A 23339-nucleotide genomic window follows, 5' to 3' on the forward strand; every position below is an offset into this window, starting at 1 on the left:
GAAAACTATAATCAAATAAGAGTAAATTCAAGTTTAGACTAAGGAAGGTCCTAATAGAACTCTTCATCATCTGAAACTTCCCAAATTAAAAAACTCTTTAAAGGAAACCGCCAGTTACATTCCCATCACTGACTTGTAGGTTTTTAATTTTTTATCATTTTTCATCTTTGTTTCTTTATTGCAATTTTCCATATGCATCAAAAGCCTAGGTGGCAATTCATATTCCACTCTTCTCCATTAATTAAATTACATATCAAATCCCATTCAAAAGCCTACACTTTATACCCACAAAAATTAATTCCGACACACAGAAATCAATACCTCCACCAATACCCTTGGGAAATAAGTATAGTAGGCCAAACCACCAAAAAAAATAAAAAATAAACAAAGCCCTAGGTCCGTCAGAAGCGCCTTAGAAGCACCACAACCTGAAAACAGTAGGCTTTTCAGAGGATATACTATTTCCATTCCCAAAAGCCACCACAAATCTTAATGCTCCCGAACCTAACCCAACCTATTATGAAAGGATTGGGTGACCCTAAAAGGCCACTAAGGCCACTATGTTCCCTTTTCAACCCCAAATGTAATAGATGATAACAATAACAATTCGATGTACTTAGTCAACAAACATAACCCACAAAAGGCTGCTAATCTGACACAAGATAGAAGCTTGAATGGGCTTTAATACCAAATTTGATGTAGGCTTTTTAGGAATTTCAGCACTAAACTAGATTCTTGATAACATATTGAATGTGTTGATGGCTGTTTGGTATTTAAACAATAAAAAGAACATCAAATAAAGAAAGGTAAAACACTGGGCAATCACACCTAGGCTTTCCTAAGTACTCACATTTAGGTAGGAGATAGCAATTACGATTGAAAAAAGTTGGAATGTTCATTATATAGGCTATTTCTAAATCCTTTCTTAGAAAGACTAGGAATACTAATAACAAAAAAAAAAGTACTTTAAGAACTTCTAAGACAATTCTAGTCTCTTAAGACAATCAATTATGCATCTGTACACAACTGATGTGGTAAGTAAGTTTATATGTTCCCATATGATATTACAAGGATAATGACATGAAACCAACCAAAAAAAAAAAACAAAAAACAAAACAAAACTTAGATGTTGAATAAAAACAATATGGCACAGTTAGTAGGCCTGTTCAACAATTCACCGGCGCCGACAAAACTGCCTAAAACTGTGCCAATCCGACCACCGAAAGCTCCACCGAAGGTTCCTGGCATGATGATCGGTAGGCTTTTTCCGATACTGAAGTCGGCCGGTGCGGCGGTCGGCAGCAAAATCTGCAAACCGAAGAGAAACCGAACCGAACCGAACCAATATATATATATATATATATATTTAACTTATACATATATATAATATATTAATATATATAATCATTCATCAATTTTAAAATAAAATAAATTCAGAGGGAGAGAGAGAGAGAGTACCAGTTTGGCGTGAAACTGAGAGATCCAAAGGAAGAAGAAGGAAGTTAGTTAGAACGACGCCGTTTCATTTCTTTTTTCTTTTTCTTTTTTTTAATCTGATTCAAAACGACGCCGTTTTGAAACCATTTTAAAATTTTTCTATTAGGTTCAAAATGGCATCGTTTTAGTGTCAGAATTTAAAAAAAAAAAAAAAAAAAAAGGAACACCAGGAAAGAGGACAGTATCAGACTTTGAGTGGTCTTGTCTAACTTAGTCTCCCACTTGCATTTTTTGAAAAAAATATATTAAAAAAAAAAGTTGTGGCAGTATGGGTTAATGTGTTACCATCAGTTTTTTTTTTAATATATTAAAAAAAAAAATGATGTGGCCGTATAGGTTAACGTGTTACTGTCAGTTTTTTGAAAAAGAAAATATTAAAAAAAAAATGCTGTGGTCGTATGGGTTATTGTATTACCGTCAGTTTTTTTTTAAAAATAAATTAGAAAAATACCTATTACTGTTTGAGTGACTAATGAAGCTAGTCAGTGTACAAGATATATATATATATATATATATATATTTTTTTTTTTTCTATTTTGATCTTAGCCACACACGTCTTTTCTTCTCCTTTCCTACTCTTGCTCTCATTTCTCCACTTTACTCCTTAGATTTCTGCATTTCTCAAGTCCCACACTCTTACTTCTCAGACAGAACTCAAAACTCAGTCATCACTCATCAGCTAGAATGCTAGACAGCTACCTCCATTTTTCTTCCAAACCCTAATCCCGCTGAACAAAGAATAGTTTTTCCCTCTCAATCTCAGGCTCTCACTCTCACCTAACCATTTTTATCTTCTTTTTTTGCTCTTAGTCAGCCATATAATGTTTCTTCCAAACCCTAATCCCGCCGAAAAATTAGTAATGTTTCCCTCTCAATCTCAGATTTTCAGGCACATAATTTTTCTCTTCTCTTTTGCACTTAGGCACATAATTTTTTTTCCATACCCTAATCCCGCCGAACAAACAATAGTTTTTCCCTCTCAAATTCTTAGTCTTAAGCTTTGACTTAACCTTCCCTTATTTAAGAACACAAGCTCTCACTCTCACTGTTAAGACTCATCTCTGATTCTCAGTCTCACTTTGTCACAAAGAAATGCTTTCCTTTCAAGTTCTCACGAAATTCCTAATACCTGAGACAATCAATCTCTTTTTCATCTCCGTTCTCCACCGTGGTAGCTTTGCCACTATGTAGTTCTGTCTTTGGTAACCCTAACACCTATTTTGTTTTAGTTTTATTTTATGGTCACTAAATGTTTCTTGATGATTCTAATTTTTTTTTTTTTGGTTATTTTCTTGTAATTTTAGGGTTAATTTAAAAGATTCAGCTTATAAATCTCGAAGGCTTAAATAGTTCCTGGGTATTTTCTCATACTATTTATATCTTGTTTTGAGTTCATAATTTTTTTTTCTTTTTTGTTTGATTTTCTTTTAAGGATTTTTAAAATTTTTTTTTTTTAATTTTAGTTCATGTTGTGTCAAACTTTCATTTTTGTGTTTGATTTTGCTTTTAGTTTTAGTGTTTTTTATTTTTAAAGGTTCACTCATGTTGTTTGCTGTATGGTTTTGTTTCTAGGGTTCAAAGACCTGTAAATTTATTTTTTGATCATCCTATTGATTAATCATACTGTTCTGATTTTATTTATATACATATATAATATTTCTTTTTAAGTTTCACTCATGTTGCTTGTTGTTTGATTTTGTATCTAGGATTCAAAGATTGTAAATTTATTTGTTGATCATCCTTTTGATTAATTATACTATTGTGATTTAGTTTATTATATCATGTTAATATGTTGTAATTTCAGTTGATTATCTTGTTGTGATTTTAGCATTGAGAAAGTTGCTTGTATAGTTTTTGTTTACTAATATTTTATTGAAATTAGTGTATGAGTATGACTGTGTGTTTAAGTTAAAGGTTGCTTGAATGATTTATTTGTTGTTGATTCCTTAATTACTATGTATATGTGATTGTTATTTATATTGATGTAATTAGATCATGGCTGCTTGTGCTTCTTCTTCCACCCCCTCTACTGAGCCTATTCTTAATTCATATGCTGAGGCTAATCAACCGAATACACAATCTCCTATTCCACCATCAAGTGTTGTACGCCCTCAAACACAAACAGAAACTCAACAAGCTACTATTAATGGTGGTAAAGAGCCTTCCAAGATATGAGACCATTTCTCTAGAATAGAGGGTTGTGACCCCTTTACCCTAAGTCCGAGTGCAACTATTGTAAAAAGAGTTATAATTGTCACCCAAAAAGAAATGGAACCTCTACCATGTGGTCTCATATAAAATCTGGTTGTAAGAAGTACCCCTATAGGCATGATAAAGGCCAAACCACTTTGAGTTACCAAAGTAAAAAAAAAAAAAGGGAGGGTGAAGGGGGTAATGAGTTGGTGTTGAGAAAGTTTAGTGTGGAAAGGTTAAGGATGGCCTTGGCTAGGATGATAATTGTTGATGAACTACCTTTTAGGTTTGTTAAGCATAGTGGATTCATTGATTTTATGGCAGAGGTAGAGCCTAGGTTTGAAGTTCCCTCTTGGGTTACTGTTGCAAGGGATTGTCTTAGAGTTTACATTAGGGAGAAGGAGAGTTTGAGAAAAGTTTTAATGGCTGGTCAAAGGGTGTGTTTGACAACTGATACTTGGACTTCAATCCAAAATCTTAATTACCTTTGTTTGACTGTACATTATATTGATGTTGATTGGGTTTATCATAAAAAGATTTCCAATTTCTGCCTAGTACCTGATCATAAGGGTGAGACCATTGGTAGGATGGTTGAGTCTTGTTTGCTTCAATGGGGGATTGATCATATTTTTACAATTACTATGGATAATGCAAGTTCAAATGATGTGGCCATAGAAAATCTTAGAAGGAAAACAAAGGATAGGGTGGGTAGCCTCTTGGGTTGTGAGTTCCTTCATATGTGTTGTTGTGCCCATATTTTGAATTTAATTGTGCAAGATGGGCTAAGGGACCTTAATGAGTCAATTGTTAAGGTTCGAAATGTAGTGAGGTATGTGAAATCCTCTCCTAATAGATTTGAGAAGTTTAAGGCATGTGTTGAAAAAGAAAAAATTCAAAGCAAAAGTTTGTTGTGCCTTGATGTGTCGACTAGGTGGAATTCAACTTACTTGATGTTAGAAAGTGCACTAAAGTTTGTGGCTGCATTTGAAAGGATGGAGGAAGATGATGGGCATTTCCTTCATTATTTTGAGGATCCATCTAATGGTCACCCTCGGTTTTTAGATTGGGAAAATGTAAGACTTTTTACAAAGTTTCTTGGTATGTTCTATGAGGCAACTTTAAGATTTTCTGGTTCCTTGTTTGTGACTACTAATGTGTATTTCCATGAGCTTGTTAGTCTTCAAGACCAGTTAAATCAATTGTGTAATGGTAGGGGTGATCCTTTGTTAAAGGGTATGGCACAAAGAATGAAATTGAAGTATGATAAGTATTGGGGAAGTGTTGATAGGATAAATCCAATGTTGTTTGTGGCTGTTGTGGTTGATCCTAGATATAAATTAAAATATGTGAGGTTTTGGTTTAAGCAATGGTATGACAAGGAGAAGGTTGATGAGTTAGGATTGAGAGTTAGGGAAGCATTGAATAGATTGTTCAAGCACTATAGTGGAGCAATGGGGAACCCATTTGGTGCTAGTGCTAGTGGGACTAGTGAGTTTTGTAGTAGTGATGTTGCTACCATGTCCTCCATGCTAAGTGGCTTTGATAGTGCAGAAGAAAGGATAAAGAGGTACAATAACATTTACAAACAGCATTCAGCATATAAGGATAGTGTAGAATGCAAATCTGAATTGGACCGATACTTGTTAGAAGCTAGTGTAGATACGGAGATGGAAGGTTTTGATATTCTTGATTGGTGGAGGGTGAATTCTTCAAGATATAGGATTCTTTCTCAAGTTGCTTGTGATGTTTTGGCAATTCCTGTCTCCACTGTTGCATCAGAATCTGCATTTAACACAGGGGGTCGTGTCTTGGATCCTTTTCGCAGCTCATTGTCTCCCAATACTGTTGAAGCTTTGATTTGTACACAAAATTGGTTGAGGTCCAAGGATTCAACTGAACCAATTAACCTACGAGAGGTAATGGATGAAGTGGAAAACTATGAACTTGAATCGGGTAATGTGTTTATCTTCTTTTCTAATCTTTTTCTGCTTTTATTATTTATAAATTCTCTTGTATTTATGTTATTTATTTATTTGTGAGTTATTATTTATATACAATTTTTTTGTTTTTTTTCCCCTTTTAGAGCTTGCACCAAAACCCATTGTGGGTTCAGATTTTGTTCTAGACTAATTTGGAAGGTGGGGTTGTTTTTTGGACTTTACCTAAGGTAACTTAAAAATTTTATGTAATTTGCTTATGTTTGTTGGTTGCTATTTGTAATGGTGTTAATTGTCATGTATTGCTTTATACTTTCTACTTATCATTATTTTTTGGGGATTGACATTGTAGGGATGGAGTTTTTTGTATATGATGACTTGGAGTTGGAGTTGGAGTTGTTGGCTGGTTGATTGCAGAAATTTTTTGTAGTTAAATTTCTTGGGCTACTGCTAGTTGCTAGCTTGATGCTTCTTTGCTGCTTTCTGATTTATTTTTGTTTACTAGTTGCACACATGACAACATAAGCACTGAATGAAACACTATTAGTCTTAGTAGACTAGGCTGCCTCCATTTTTTGTGAAAAATATGTAGTTGTGTAGTGTACCGGTGTATATTTTGGTCCAACATCCATTATATATATTTGTATAGTGCTTCTCAAGCATTACTTGACTATTTTGTAGTGCTGCACTACTCCTCCTCCTTGGGGCTATACTACTGTTTATATTTAATGTGATTACTATAATAGAAATATTAATGTTAATGTTGTTGCCATGTTGGATTGTTGTGTCTTGATATTTTATAATTGTGTTTGATTTGGAATGTTGTGATAGGTTTAGATTTATTAATGTGTTAATGTTTTTAATAATTACATGTTTAATTTGACATGTTGAATTTAAGTTAAATTATAGTTGAGACTTGATACTCTATAATTGTGTATTTGATTTGGAATGATATGAGTCTGGTGGCAGGTTTGAAGTTGTCTTTCTTGTGGTTGAAACTTGATAAAGAAAGGCTTAGTTAAAAGTTAAAAAGAAGTCAGTTAAAAAAAGAAATTATAATGGGCTCAAAATACTATTTTTTTAAGGCTTAAAAGCCCAAAGCTTGGAATAGGAATCTTTAAAAATCCAGCCCATATAACCGAACGAACCGCACTGAACTGTTAATATTAACCGCACTTTGTGTAGACCGGTTTTTATCTTTCAAAAGTCAAGTGTGGTTAAGCATTTGGTGAAACCACACCCCACAGGTGTGGTGCAAAAAATCTCTCTAAAACCGACCAAACCGAACCGTGTACACCCCTAACAGTTAGAGACCTAAGCAGAGTGAATGGCAGCAAAGGTTTTAGGATGTCCATGATCTGTGTGTAGATATATGCGTGCATATCCATTATACACACATTATATCTATTATAATAATAACTAAACAAAGTGGAAGCTTGTAAAAGCCAGTAAGTTTGAAGCTTGTAAAACCAATAGCTTCTTAATTCAAGATCATTCAGCATTGAATTAAAAAGAAATTTTCCCTAATTCAAAATCATGACATAACTTGTGACATAATTTCTGGAAAAAATAGGGATTGATTTGATATACTTTCAAACTATAAGAATTACAAAGCAATTTCCCCTAACAATGAACACCGTTGTCATGCTAACTGTATTTTACATGAATTTCTGCCCTAGATATGCATCCAAACCCACTTCAAAACCAAACCCAGCAAAGCTAAAACAGCAACAATAATTATGAATAAAGATAGAGAAAAATCTAACAGAGAAAAACTTAAGAAGCCACACTCAAATCAGATTACATGCAAAGGGAAAAAAATTAAAATTTGAACTCAACATTTACAAATTACCTTAATACATTTCTAATCCTTTAACTCTGAAGACAGATTGGGTTGAGCTTCGGCTGTGGTGAGATTGAAAAAGTGTGGGTTTGGGTGTGGGTTTGGATTCAGCTTCAGAAAGGGTCTACTGAACGGTTTGGTTTGGGTGCGGGTAGAAATGGGAGAACTTGAAGATGCATTAAACTTGGGAATGGTCTACTAAACGGACTGAGAAAGGGAGAGAAATTGTTGAGGAAGGAAGACAAACAGTTTTAGAGATGTTACATTCAAAAACTCCTTATTCTGCATATAACTCGGTTTCCACATTGACGAATTATAAACAGTAATGCGGGAATATTTTATTGCCCAAAAGCCAAGTTGGAACACCAGCGTGGCAAGAACTTGCCCAGAACTCGGTTTCTTAATAGTCGAGTTATTTAAGTAACTCAATTATCGTATAATCGAGTATCGAAATAGAGGCACGCCCCTATATAGTTTCGAAACAGGGGCATAATGCCAAATATTTTGTCCAAAAAGGGCAAAAGGCTAGATCCCCCTTGCAAAATTCAAAACTCACTTTCGCATTCAAACAGTCAGTCTTGAATTCCAGGAAAATGAATTGTGACTTGTCGATGTGGCAACCGCCAATTGGAGAACCCCATTGCTTGAAATATTATCTATATATATATATAAAACCGAAACTTTTGAAACTTCCACAATTTTCCACGTCAGCACAATATTTTTGAAACTTCCACAATTTTCCACGTCAGCATAATATTTAAATTAAATTAAATTTTTCACCTCATCACTGTTTTCTTTTTCCAATGCAAATTAGACTTCTAGCCAAATAAGGACACTCTTCCACTGCCTCTACTCTCTCCTATTTAAGAATTGCTTGCGTAGAAAACTTAAGCCCCTGAATAACCTAACAAGTGAAGCCGCAGCAGGTGGTTCTCTTCGCAAGTATGCAGCTGGAAGTGCAATCACAACAGACTTTAAAAAATTATATGCACTTGTGCAGTGCACGCCTGATTTGTCTGAGCAAGACTGCACTAATTGGTTACTTATCACTATTGCGGTTTATCCACAATATTGTGCTGGGAAGGTAGGTAGGAGTGTACTTCTAACAAATTGTAAAATCAGGTATGAGGACTACTCTTTTTATTTTTTTTTATTATTTTTTTTTTAAATTCTTTTTATTTTAGATTTTATGATTAGATCTGCTATTATCTTCTTTTGCCGCAACACAATTTTCTCCTTAAAACTTATTTTTCTTCAAGATTTTTTATGAGGGCGGCTCATGCTTCACAATTCACATATTCCACTTTTGTATTGGACTCCTCTCCTTCTTCGGTCAATGCATCAAGGTTAGGGTTATTTGATTTGTTCAATAAAAATTATAGATTTGTTGCTTTTTCTTATAAGTTTGTCAATTGTTATTTTGTTTATTTAATTGCTGGGCCTGAATCTTTTAATTAAATCTTCAAATTTTTTTAACCTTTTAAAAGTTTTAATATTTTGAATTTTAACATTTAAAAGGTAACTCATATTTCTCTAATATTTCTATGTTGTGTAGACATATTTTTTTTTGTTTATTATATTTCTCCATTGTGTAGTCACATAATTTTTGTTTTGTTTTAATAAATTCTTGGCTCAAAATCTTCTAATTGTTTGGTTTACATATGAATTTTTAAGTTCATTTTTTGCAATACATTTAATTGTCTGGCCAATTTCAATAGTAGAAAAGCTATAATCATGGATTCCCTTCTTTCTATTGTATTTCTCTATTGCATAATTAAATATATATATATATATATATATATTTATATATATATAGTTTTATTTCAATACTTTTGAAGCTTTGAATCTTCTGATTTTTTTTTAAAAATTTTTTTTTGGCCTTTTGGAAGTTTTAACATCATAACTTTTGGGTTTTATTTTTTCTATTATCAAAAATTATCTAGAAGATTTCAATGAATATCCATGGATTATTCTTTTTGAGGGTAACCCATCTTTATCTTATATTTCTATTCCTAACTTTTTTTTCCTATATTTTTTCTTTAATTATCCGTGTTTACATCTCTTTTGTTTTTCCTATTTTTACTTTCATAGCGTATGTACATGTTGTGTATGTTCTTTGATTCTTTCTTTAATGATTTTTGTGTGAGTATGTGTCATCGTATCTGGGTACTTAGGCAAAATCTATAAAGACTAAAGATGCTTCTTCTTTTTTTTCTTTTCTTTTTTTGTAATGAATCCTATGTTTTTCATGACTTTAGTGAGTCATATTCTTAATAATCGAAATGGTTTTGTTTGACATGGATTTTGTTCATATTGGTTTCAAAGTTTATTTCTTGGCTTATATTATAGATTGTAATATATTTATTCATCAAACTGTTTAGTTGAGTTTGTTTTCGAAATTGTTTTCAGTGTTGGACATTTTCTTGAAGCATGTTGGTATCATATATTAAAATAATGTTAAGTTGATGATAATAATAATAATAATAATAATATAGTTTAATAAATGTCTGAAACGTATAGCTGTTAACAAATGTTTTAGCTATATGATTTTATTTTACAAATTCAATTTGCTAAAACATATTCAATTTTGGTTTTTAAACTCTTCCCAATAATTAATAATCATTTTTTTTAAGAAGAAGATTGGAAATATTATTAAAAAAATTAAGTTAAAAACGGATAAAGGTGTAGAGTTGAGGACTTGGTTTGGTCATGATCCAATTTTTATAACTTAATATTCATAGCTCAAACTTATTTCTAAAAAAGATATAAATTAAAAAAAAAAAAAAAAAAAAAAAAAAAAAAAAAAAAAAAATATTCAAAACTCACAACTCATAACCCAAAGACCTTACAAAAATTCCAAAATTCATGTTTGGCTGTATAACACAATCACCCTATCTTAAAATTTAAATTCCGCTTTTTGTCAAAATGGTGGCGGCCACACATCACATCACATTACACAGTTTGCTTTACTATGGTTGCTATCTTGTTTCTCAAAAAATAAAAAATAAAAAATTATGGCTGCTACACGGAGCGTGATTTTCTCTTACACCTTTCAATTCAAAGGAAATCTTCTCCCGCACGCCTCTCTTCCGTCAATGGTCTGATCCAATGAAATCCATGACTTGTCTGACACGTTGTTTCCTTTTCCACGTATAAATACATGAAAGTTCATATAGCATATGGTGTTCAAGTCAAAGAGCAGGAAATAATCTTTGGAAAAGAAAAAATGTATGTGACAAGGCCTCTTTCTATGTTCCAAAAGAATCCTTCGGCACTCTCATGGCCACCCCCTGAAGGTCCAAATTCTGGTATTTTGGTCATCGAAGATGAAGAAGCCGAGCAGCAGTATACTTGTTTTGGATTGTGTAAGAGTAATGAGCTCAAGGACTTGCCTCAGACCAAGAACCTAACGCTTCGCTATTCATCAGGCACTGGCCAGAACCGACGCGTTTCTTATTTTTACGCAAGCTTAATCCCAGTTCTTAATCAGCCGTTGTCTTCCAATCGGTACTATGTCATAAAGAGACGTGGAAGCCATAAAGGGTATGCGTATATATATATATATATATATATACACAGTGGTTTCCTGGGGTCCAGATTAAAATAGTCTGGCCTCAGGGGTGCGATGAGAACCTCGCCCAACCCAATAGGGGAAGGCAACGAGCTCTCCCTCACACATTTCAATAATAGATTTATGAGAGTGTGATAGGACTCAATGCCTAAAGCGTAGTGATTTAGCCTTGGTGGCGGTCACTGCTGGTTCAAAGATCAAACAAGCAATGAAACCATTCTTTTACTTATGTGTTAATTTGAGGCCCATACGGTGGCAGAGAATTGGAGAAGATTCTCGGGTGTTGAAGAGCCTCCTCTTTAAGGTATCGAGTTGAATATGTTTGTGAGCAACATTCTTGTACACAAACATTTTGATGTTGCACGTCTGACTTCTGCCTCATGATTAAAAGTTTTAATCATGAGGCAGATGTCAGACGTGCTTGGGATCGAAGACCTTGGCTAATAAAGGCGGAACACCCAATTCTTAAACGATTCAGTTACAGTCCAGACCAGAGTGTTGATGAAGAAGATTAAGGTCTTTTCAGCCTTGCATTATTGTAAATTTTGACCATTTTTGGCATTATGCAATCAAACAGTTTTCACTTTATCTTCTATTTAAGAACTTTACACATGCACTTGTCTACATTCTCTCTTGCTGACTAACCTTGTTTGCAGCGACGGAACCACAGCTACCCGAAGGGGCTTGGGCCATGGCCCCCCTTGAATTTCTTGTTTCTTTATTTTTGAGGGAGGATTTATTATTTATATTCCCAAAAATATAAAGTTATTCCCCTAAAAAATTATATACATAAAAGTTGTTTTTTTAAACCCATCTTTTTTTTTCTTTTATAAGATTTGAATATTGAAAATATAATCGTTAAATTACATGTACTTATTATATTATTTTTGTTTGTAAAATTACAAAAATAAAAAATAAAAACTATATCAATAATGTCATGTTTAACTTTCAAATTTTTGTGGTAAAAAATTATGTATACAAAATAAATTTATTGATCGAATAATAAATAACACTTGATTGGAATGAAATTTGACATGCATGTTAAAAACAAAAAAAAAAATATACAATCTAACAATTAAATTTTCAAAATTCATATTTAATAAAAAAAATGTAAGGAGAATTTAAATAATTTCTCTCTAAACTAATTTAGGAAGAAACCTGTTCAAAAAATATGTGAAAGAACCCAATAAAAAATAAGTTAGGCTTTACATTTATGTGATTGATTCTAAGACCAAATATGTCGGTAAGATGTTGTTTTTAAAAAATACTTATTTTTTTTCCATTGGTATTTTTAGAAACGGTTTTTTTCCCCTTTATTCAAATGACTTTTGTTGTTAAGTTGTTTGTGATCCAAAGTTAAAAAAATTGATTTTTTTAATTATTTATCCTTGGTAATATTAATCAATTTTTTAATTCCAAAATATTAAATATATAAATAGATAACTGTGGGGCCCAATGATTTATGGGCCAGGCCCGCTTGCTCATGAGGAGTCCAAAGGCCCAAACCAAAGAAGGTTAAGGCCCGAGCTAAAAAATGTAAGGCAAAAATGGCCCGGAGACGCGGCCGAGGACAGTCTAGTCCTCGGCAGACCCAAAGCTCCATAGAGAGGAGGGGTAAAAAAGAGAGATAAGAACAAAATTGTAAGGAGGTCTAAAAGATCTTGGGGGAAGTTATCCTTACTACCCTTCCCCGATAAGACTCTGCACCTGACAGAGCCGTATTCTTCAGCTTTATCAACCATCCCCAACAATTCTGGGATTGGACTGATGGGACAAATGTCAGTCTTGTAAAGGTTGACCCTACACATGGACGAAGGACAGCGAGCGCAGGCTAGTATAAAAGAAGAAGTAAGTGAATCTGGTAGGGGGCGCTGATCCCACCTCCAGAAAGAAAGGCTCCATGGGTGGAAACACCCTAATAACCCATGCAGATCATAAAAAAGACCCGTCGTCGGGTAACTAGGGAAGACCTCAATGGTCCTCGGATCAAGTCCGAGGAGCCCAATCCCATAGGATGCGACGCCATAGGGTTTAAATATTCAAACCCAACTCCTTTTTCTACAGGAATTCCTCTAAAATCAGGACCGGAACATCGCCCCGCGACTAAAGCCAAGCTTTTCAAGCCCACTCTCTACAAATCACATTGTGAGGGATCTTTCATGTGCGAGCCCAGCAACATTAATGGGCCGCAAAGGAATCGTGCCCTACAATTGGCGCCGTCTGTGGGGAAGCTTGCGCGTTGGCGCAGGTGGCGGTGGAATCAACTCTTTGGCAAGCAGAAATTTCTGTGGTCTCCTCCGTCTCCGGCGACATATAGTTGTTGCTCCGACGTAAACTTCTGCTAGGGGCTACGCCTCGCAGTGCTAAGGGCGCGGACATCTCTAGGGGTTTCCAGCCTCAGGCCAAGTTTCCCCGCCCTGGTGTAGGAGCTTATGGTCGAAAAATAAACCAAGTAAAAAAAGAGCAAAAGCATAAGTTTTGGACAGAACCAAGGCCTTGCATAGTCCTCGGACTCAAGCCTATGGGGAAACCAAGTACATAAAAAAATCAAATCACAAGTTTTGGACAGAACCAAGGCCTTGCATGGTCTACGGACTCAAGCCTATGGGGAAACCAAGTACATAAAAAAAATCATAAGTTTTGGACAGAACCAAGGCCTTGCATGGTCCACGGACTCAAGCCTATGGGGAAACCAAGTACATAAAAAAAATCATAAGTTTTGGACAGAACCAAGGCCTTGCATGGTCCTTGGACTCAAGCCTATGGGGAAACCAAGTACATAAAAAAATCAAATCACAAGTTTTGAACAGAACCAAAGCCTTGCATGGTCCTCGGACTCAAGCCTATGGGGAAACTAAGTACAAAAAAGAAATCTCACAAGTTTTGGACAGAACCAAGGCCTTGCATGGTCCACGGACTCAAGCCTATAGGGAAACCAAGTACATAAAAAAAATCATAAGTTTTGGACAGAACCAAGGCCTTGCATGGTCCACGGACTCAAGCCTATGAGGAAACCAAGTACATAAAAAAAATCATAAGTTTTGGACAGAACCAAGGCCTTGCATGGTCCTCGGACTCAAGCCTATGGGGAAACCAAGTACATAAAAAAATCAAATCACAAGTTTTGGACAGAACCAAGGCCTTGCATGGTCCTCGGACTCAAGCCTATGGGGAAACCAAGTACAAAAAAGAAATCTCACAAGTTTTGGACAGAACCAAGGCCTTGCATGGTCCTCGGACTCAAGCCTATGGGGAAACCAAGTACATAAAAAAAATCACAAGTTTTGGACAGAACCAAGGCCTTGCATGGTCCTCGGACTCAAGCCTATGGGAAACCAAGTACAAAAAAGAAATCTCACAAGTTTTGGACAGAACCAAGGCCTTGCATGGTCCACGGACTCAAGCCTATGGGGAAACCAAGTACATAAAAAAATCATAAGTTTTGGACAGAACCAAGGCCTTGCATGGTCCACGGACTCAAGCCTATGGGGAAACCAAGTACATAAAAGAAATCTCACAAGTTTTGGACAGAACCAAGGCCTTGCATGGTCCACGGACTCAAGCCTATGGGGAAACCAAGTACATAAAAAAATCATAAGTTTTGGACAGAACCAAGGGCTTGCATGGTCCACAGACTCAAGCCTATGGGGAAACCAAGTATATAAAAAAAATCAAATCACAAGTTTTGGACAGAACAGAGGCCTTGCATGGTCCTCGGTCTCAAGCCTTTGGGGAAACCAACTACTTGTAAAGAAAAACTACATTACATGCACTTTAGGATTTATCCGAGGAAAACTCTCCACTAACAATTGGGTTAGCTCCTAAATTGTGAGGATTCTCAAGTCTGCTTTCGGATCCGCAGCACCAAAGGGATCAATGCATTATAGAGCAATATGTCGCCTGAAAAACAATCTGAGTTCTCTACTACTCAGTCAACTCCTCGGATGGATTATTTAGAGATTATCATTATCGAACGGTATTCTCGCACTTATCACAGAATATTCACTTGTTATCTCGGGTTTCCCGCTCTAAGTATCGTTGAAGAAACACACACATGGAGCACACCCTTTCACAAAGCAGTGTTGCTAAAAGAATAGTATTCAAAACAAGTAAATAAATTTCCCTTTTTATTAAAACAAAGAAATAGTACAGTGTACAATGAAAAGCTGGAATCAGCTTATGTCAAAGCTCACTACATAATTGAAAAGGAAGATATAAGAGAATAAGACAAAACCGAGGAGGCGGTACAGACAAGAGGTTGGCTTCTAAAGCTAACCACATAATCAAAAGGAAAGAAACAAGAGAATAAGACAAAGCCGAGGAAGTAGCACAGAGGGGAGGTTGGCTACTGCTTCAAGACCTTGTTTTTCCTCAATGCTCTTGCATGCCCATAACTCAGGCAGCCAAAGAACCCAGCTTGGGGCCTGCACCGTCAAAGAAAAGGTGCACGAAACCCAACTTGGGCCTCACACCGCCGAAGGAAAGGTGCAGGGAGCCGGAAGTTGAGGAGCCGGAAGTTGAGGAGCCTACACCAAAAATTTGCCTGCTACAAGGCAGAGGTGATGATGGCGGAGAATCTTTCTTCTGACACACCAAAATCCTGGCATGAACAGAACCTGCTTCGGATTTTGACTAAAAGAGGGAGAAACACCTTTTCCCCTCTGTCGAAACGGAGTATTCTCTTGAATTTGTGCCTCCTTTGCCCGTACATCACTACTTTGAGTCTCAGGAGGACACGGCGCCTTTGTGGCGGAAAGAGTTCCTTTTCCCCAACCTTCGCCTTAAACATGATATACTAAGGGAGGAAACTGAAGGACTTGTGCGTAGGTAAAGCAACCTTCTCTCCTATTTATTTAAAAAGATAAGGTGGTGGCATTTAATTCACGCAGCGTCCCAAGGAGTGCTACAGACAAAATGTCTCCGGCTCGATTTCCAACGCCATCTGCAACCATGAGATTAAAGGAGTTTCGTGAAGGTACACCTCGAACACTGGGACGCCAAAAAGTAGCGCGTGGCTAAAGATTACGGAAATACCTCTAAATTTGTGGGCCTAGTTAATTCGCGACCCAGGCCCGTTCTACATGGGGGCCCAGGGACTGCGGCCCACACCGAGGGATAGCCGTTGCCAAGGACTACCTCCTGCTCGGCACCTCGTGAAATACCCGAGGAAAGGGAGAAACCGAACTATGGTCCTCGGACTCAAGCCTATGCAAAAAAAGGGGTTTTGGATAGAACCAAGGCCTTGTATGGTCCTCGGACTCAAGCCTATGGGGAAACCAAGTACTCAAAACAATTTCTGGACAGAACCAAGGCCTTGTATGGTCCTCGGACTCAAGCCTATGGGGAAACCAGGTACTCAAAAATTTTTGGACAGAACCAAGGCCTTGTATGGTCCTCGGACTCAGGCCTATGGGGAAACCAAGTACTTAAAAATTTTTGGACAGAACAAAGGCCTTGTATGGTCCTCGGACTCAAGCCTATGGGGAAACCAAGTACTCAAAATTTTTTGGACAGAACCAAGGCCTTGTATGATCCTCGGACTCAAGCCTATGGGGAAACCAAGTACTCAAAAATTTTTGGACAGAACCAAGGCCTTGTATGGTCCTCGGACTCAAGCCTATGGGGAAACCAAGTACTCAAAATTTTTTGGACAGAACCAAGGCCTTGCATGGTCCTCGGACTCAAGCCTATGGGGAAACCAAGTACTCAAAAAGAAAAAAAAAAAAAAAAAGGTTTTGGACATAACCAAGGCCTTGCATGGTCCTCGGACTCAAGCCTATGGGGAAACTAACTACCCGTATGGGAAAGTCCTCGGCTTAAATACGGTAAAATGTTGAGGCCAATAAGAGTGCTAGAATGACGGCGAGATGCTTCACCACTCGGTAACCTAAGGGGGCTGTTCATTTTTGTGGGAGATATGTCTTCGAATGATTATTTCCTACACCGCATAAAGCATCCAGTCCTAATCGTGGCATTGTTTCGGGCAAGTATCGTTATTCACAGGTGCGCATTGCTATGACAAATAATTTTATTAAAGTTATGGTGACATCTTTTTATTAGCAAGCATTTTGGCCTTAGTCGTCATTGATTCAAGTGCTATGTTATTGTGCCGAGCAGCGCTTGTAAATTTATAAAAACATAGAGACAGAACATGCGAAATAAAATAACAACAATTTTTATTAATATGAAAAATTATTACAACGTACAAAAAGGGGCTCAAACAAGCCTATACAAAAGGTGAACTACCGAAGCAACGATAACATCCGCAGTACAGATAAGTAAACAGTTAGGTATCTTTTGAACTCGTCTTCAAAGTCTCTCCAATCTCTACCTCAGTATTGCTCATATTAAGATAAGAACCTTCTTAAGAAGAATATGAAGGACAAGAAAGAAGAAGATGAAGGACAAGGAAGAAGAAGAAGATGGAGGAGATGAATGAAGAAGATGGAGGACATGAGTAAGGAAGGAGGAGAAGAAGAGAGAAGAGACGAAAAGAAAGAAAAAGGAGCAAAAGAGGGAAAAAGGACAGCACCAGGACGAATCTGGTGCTGGGAAGACTAGGAGAGGAAGGCGGAGGAGGGCACCAGTGAACAAAGAGAGAAAGAAGCAGAGGCACTTAGCCCCTACCTCAGCCCTGACTCCTAACACACTGGTGCCATGTTAGGTATGCTCGTGAGGGGCCGGGTGGTGCTGATAGTGGGTGTTCTCGACTCAGTCACGCCGAAAGTTTGACGTGACGAGCCCCTGCTTCGGATTTTGGCTGAAAGGAAGGTGAGACGAATCTTAAGTCTCCGTCATCCTTGCCCTGACCGAGCCATTTCGAGCTTCGTTAGGACATGGTGTTTCTGAGAGGGGAATGGTTTTTTTTTTTTCATTGCTTACTGCTACGGCGAGTGTATTTCAGGTTAAGGTGTAACCGGAGAGTAAAAGTGAACTCCGGAAGAACTCTAAGGGCTTCAAACTCTGGGGGGATTAGAGGGATTCAACTGAGGGAGAAACAACTCTTGTTCCTCCTCTTTATATAGGGGATGAAGAGGAGAGTACTTAACGTGTTCAGATTCCCAAGGAAATCTGCAAACACGAAGACACCCGTTTCGTTCCCTCATGCCATCGATAACCGTTAAATCTGGGAGATCTCGAAAAGGGAAGATATTAAAGACGCGCTTCGGATAACCAAACGGCATAGGCGCATCATGAAGAAATTAAGAGGAGCGTCTTGTAGACTGGTACACTTCTCGGGCAGGTGAAGAGTCGCCAGCGCTAGTCAAAGGCCGCATTAAGTGAGTCATAATAGAGGCTTGATATTACCAAAACCCCCCACTCCAACCCGGATGTTGGACAGTAGGGTTTTGAGGGGCTATTGTGGGGCCCAATGATTTATGGGCCAGACCCGCTTGCTCATGAGGAGTCCAAAGGCCCAAACCGAAGAAGGTTAAGGCCCGAGCTCAAAAATGTAAGGCAAAAATGGCCCGGAGACACGGCCGAGGATAGTCTAGTCCTTGGCAGACCCAAAGCTCCATAGAGAGGAAGGGTAAAAAAGAGAGATAAGAACAAAATTGTAAGGAGGTCTAAAAGATCTTGGGGGAAGTTATCCTTACTACCCTTCCCCGATAAGACTCTGCACCTGACAGAGCCGTATTCTTCAGCTTTATCAACCATCCCCAACAATTCTGGGATTGGACTGATGAGACAAATGTCAGTCTTGTAAAGGTTAACCCTACACGTGGACGAAGGACAGCGAGCGCAGGCTAGTATAAAAGAAGAAGTAAGTGAATCTGGTAGGGGGCGCTGATCCCACCTCCAGAAAGAAAGGCTCCATGGGTGGAAACACCCTGATAACCCATGCAGATCATAAAAAAGACCCGCCGTCGGGTAACCAGGGAAGACCTCAATGGTCCTCGGATCAAGTCCGAGGAGCCCAATCCCATAGGATGCGACGCCATAGGGTTTAAATATTCAAACCCAACTCCTTTTTCTACAGGAATTCCTCTAAAATCAGGACCGTAACATCGCCCCGCGACTAAAGCCAAGCTTTTCAAGCCCACTTTCTACAAATCACATTGTGAGGGATCTTTCATGTGCGAGCCCAGCAACATTAATAGGCCGCAAAGGAATCGTGTCCCTACAATAACATATAGAAATTTTATTTGTTTGGTAATTTATGGGAAATATAACTATAATATTTGACTTTTTCAAAAGAAATATACAAATAATCACAAAGTTATTTTGTGTGTTTTCTTTTTATTTATTTATTATTTTTTATGGGATGTATTTTCTTTCATTGATTGGACAAAGAAACTTATTTAGAATAATGCTAAAACTACTATAAACTTTAATACACAGGATTTACAAAATCGATGTATCAATTTTTAAAACATAATAAAAAAAAGTATTACATTGTTGATGTAGCGTCAATTATATTTATTATTACATTAATTTGTAAATATTTTGTAATAAAGTTGGAAGTAGGTTTGGTTTTTTTAAATTTATTTATTATGTTATTCATGTGGTAGTAATCACGATTTTTGCCACATCAAATTGTAATTTTTTTTAATTAAAAAGAAAAAATTAAGCATGTTCCCCGATTAAACTCAAGTATCGACCAAAAAAAATACAAACATCATTATATTTTTCAAGGACAATTAATTTTAATATAACTATGTGTATGAATTTATGTATTACTCTTTTTTTCTTTTTCTTTTTTACATGAACCATATGTATTACTTAAGTAACTATATCTAAAGTTTAACCTTTTTAAAACTAGTAGTAGCTTGAACAATTTTCTGGTTGATATTTTGTATTTTTAGCTTCTTTTTTTTTTTTTTTTTTTAAGTTACAAAAGTTAATTAAGATCCTAATTTTGTCTCTGCTTGTTTAGTAGTTCTAGGACCACAACTTTTTTTTGTCACAGCTTTGCCAAAATTTTAATATGATAAATTGAGAGTTGTTGCCTATCACTTCCACATGGATGATCATTATTTTTTCTTCACCATTCATAGATTACTACATCAGAGTTGTGATAAAAAAAAAAAATGTTATTCTAGATTTTCTTATATTTGTTTGCAAATCATCTTATTCAATGGAGTTTGGCTTCCTTCTAGTTCTTTTGAACATTAGAGGTGACACAGGACTAATACTTAGCATAAAATATAGATACTTGCCAATCTTGTCTTGTGTGCACAAGAGCTGTAAATGAGCCAAGATTTGTTGAGTAGTGAATGTTTAAGCTCGACTTGACATCAAAAGTAGAATGTTCAAGCTTGGCTTGAGCTTGATACGAGCCTACAAATAATGTTCAAGCTTGACCTTGTTATAAAGTATAAAATCTTGAGTTTAGCTTGTCTTGGCTTGATTCATTGGTGAAGCCAAGGTCGAGCTCAATATCAAGCCCAAACTCAAGCTCAATATCATATTTTTTAATTTGATCCAACACAAGTATATTATCAAGCCTATATCAAGTTTATTATTTAGCCTATTTGGTTTGGATGAGTGGTCTCAACTTATAATTAATTAAAGTCTTAGAAGGATATGAGTTTATTTGTCAAGCTCATATCAATTTTATTACCAAACTCATAAATAAGCCTAAGCTCAACTTGTTTTGTTACTTTTGTATCGAGCCTTGGTGTTCACAATAAGCTTGTTCATGAACAATATTTTTTACTTGGGCTCGGTTCATTTACTAAACAAGCTTGAAACTAAAACTTAAGCTTGGCTTGTTTATAAACAAATAAACATGAACAAGCTTTTTATCAAGCCAAACCCAAGCTGTTTATGAACGGCCTGGTTCATTTATAGCCTGAAAAGATGGAAGTCTCACTTTGTTTAATAAACACTTTACTTTTTATATTCTTTTTGGATAATTCACATGAAATTTTCTACATTGGCTCTTGATGCTTGTGCGTTTAACTAAGCTTGTTTCTAACTCATCTTATTTGCTTAAAATTAATTTTTTGTCCCTCCTTTAAAATAGTTGGCCAAACAATGTGCACATAAATAGCACTTATTGGCTTATTGCTTTCTCTTGCCATCATCTCAAGAAATTATTGGCACTCAATAGGCTAACCCCCACTTTACGTGAGTCACGTGAAGAGCAAGCCCAAATCATGAGTCCCATATAGAGATCCACCCTCATGTGCTAAGGGAATGGAGTCTGCCTATGTGGACTTATTATTTCATATTCATTGTCCATTAAGTTATTCTTAGTTTCACCAAAAGTATTAAGTACCAAAAGTATTGATTCCCACAAAAAGTATCAAAAGTATTATATAATAATAATAATTGTAGGGATATAGCCAATCATATGTCCAATTTTATAATTTGCTAACTTATGTGATTATGAGTGGTAGACATACATTTTTTGCCTTGTACAATCCATCACTTTACATAAATTGCTCACAATCGCACAACTCAATAAGTTGTGAAATTAAGTATAGAAATGGTTGTGTTCGTAAGTGGACTCATTAGATATAGGTAGCAGCACTACAAGGGTTTGATGTTGTAGCATTTGGTGTGTGTGAGGGACTTAATAAGCAAAGTAAAGGGTTTGATATTGTTGCATTAGGCATGTGTGAGGGACAAAAAACAAAGTTTGGGCTTATGCGTTAGTGTGAGAGCATCTTTCAGTGTGCTAAGGGTTTGGTTAAATTTATGTTTCCGACAGTTAGTGAGTATACGTGACATTTTCATTATTGATAATGGATTTTTTTGGTTAGGGTTCCATGTTGACGTAAGAGACATCTCAAAGTATGTAACATGGATGGAGGAGCATCCAAGTTTTATAGAGCAAGCTATTTCTCATGATGTATTGGTTTCATCTTATGAATAAAATTTTTATAATTCTCTTAAAAAAAAATTAATACCAATATCCTTAATCATTGATCAGTTCCTTAAGATGCTTAAGGGAATCCCTTTGTCATCCAAAGTAGAACTCGTTATTCTTTTTTCATGACATAAATCTATATGAAAATTAAACAACCTAGGTAGCATTATACCTTACCTTGGAACTGAGTTTTCGTGTTGATCTCCGACTTGGTTGGACCTGGGCGAGACTTTTTGACAATATCCAAAATATTGTTTTAAAGACTAACAGAAGATTAAAAAGCTTAATTTCAAGAGAAGTGCTACAAAGACAATATTTTCATAACACTTTCATAACATTTTTTTTGAGTAAAACTAAAATTAAAATATAGTCCTTAAAAAAATAATGATATAGCATTGTACATTAGGTTATTATACTTAAATTGTGATCCAAAATCATTGTACAATTATTTTTAATTGAATATTTAAAATTACTATAGTTCAAAAAAAATTGAGAAAAAAAAAGTTTAAGCACATTTTTTCTTAAAGTAGAAGTATCCTAAAAATTATACTATGAATATTAAAAGATCAATTAATTATAAAAAAGACAAAGAATGGACATGACCCTCGTAACAACAATTTAATTGAAACCAAATTAAACTCACATCTTCAATTCATTTTTTTTCTGATTATTGTTCTAATTTTTTAATATCTGTAAATCACGTACTATACTCTCAAATTAATTCTTTGGGTGATGCCATTCTTATTATAGTGGAAGAGCCATATAGAGATTGAAATTCACACTATTTTGTAACCTAAAGAATAATAATTACGCCACATGAAACAAATGTCACTAATTTGAATCTCTTATTCCCTCTATTTTTCTTGCTTATCCAAACAAAAATGTGGTCAGGGAAAAGATGTTCTCAACCATTGCACCTTTGGCTAGTTATGGGTAAAATATAAGTCAACTTAATTGACTTGGTTGTTAGAAATTTAAAGCCATATTTGTTAGTAATACAATTAATGTCTAAACCATATGTTACTAATTGATAACAAATATAAGTCAACTTTCATAGAAATACGTCCATTACTTTAACTACTAACTGTTGGGAAATATCCTCCAAACATTTGTATGACAGCAAACAAGTTGGCCTCTTAAGTAGGACAGCTAGGCTGATGAAAAGAGAAGACTGCAAACATTAATTGAAGTTAGTATTATTCAATGCTTTGGTAGAGATGTAGAAGATATTATTTGTGAAATGAAATCAATGCGTATAAGATGGTTGATCTCCATATGTATACCTCAATGTACAGTAAAATGTTGAAGTCACTGGCTGAAGCCATGATAACAACATAAGATTCAATATGTAGATGAATAAATACGAATTCTGTTTAGTAAAAAGGATCCATTGCTTAGCGTATAGATAGTAAATGGTGTAAAAGCTAAGCCTCACATTACATATTGTTGGTTGTCAACATTCTGGTGCCAACTAGTAGG

General features: G+C 35.9%; 2 long non-coding RNA genes across 2 annotated transcripts; one reads left to right on the plus strand and one right to left on the minus strand.

Moving 5' to 3' along the window:
* Positions 1 to 2677: 2677 nt before the first annotated feature.
* On the plus strand, positions 2678 to 3547 carry LOC115969352. The gene is made up of 3 exons (XR_004086944.1): positions 2678 to 2699; positions 2802 to 2854; positions 3490 to 3547. It is a non-coding gene; the product is annotated as an uncharacterized LOC115969352 (long non-coding RNA).
* Positions 3548 to 22833: 19286 nt separating this feature from the next.
* LOC115969351 lies at positions 22834 to 23336 on the minus strand. Its single transcript, XR_004086943.1, has 2 exons — positions 23144 to 23336; positions 22834 to 23031 (listed from the first exon to the last, which is right to left on the minus strand). It is a non-coding gene; the product is annotated as an uncharacterized LOC115969351 (long non-coding RNA).
* Positions 23337 to 23339: the final 3 nt, after the last annotated feature.

This window comes from Quercus lobata, chromosome 11 (assembly GCF_001633185.2).
Source record: "Quercus lobata isolate SW786 chromosome 11, ValleyOak3.0 Primary Assembly, whole genome shotgun sequence".
In the NCBI taxonomy this organism is placed as follows: Eukaryota; Viridiplantae; Streptophyta; class Magnoliopsida; order Fagales; family Fagaceae; genus Quercus; species Quercus lobata.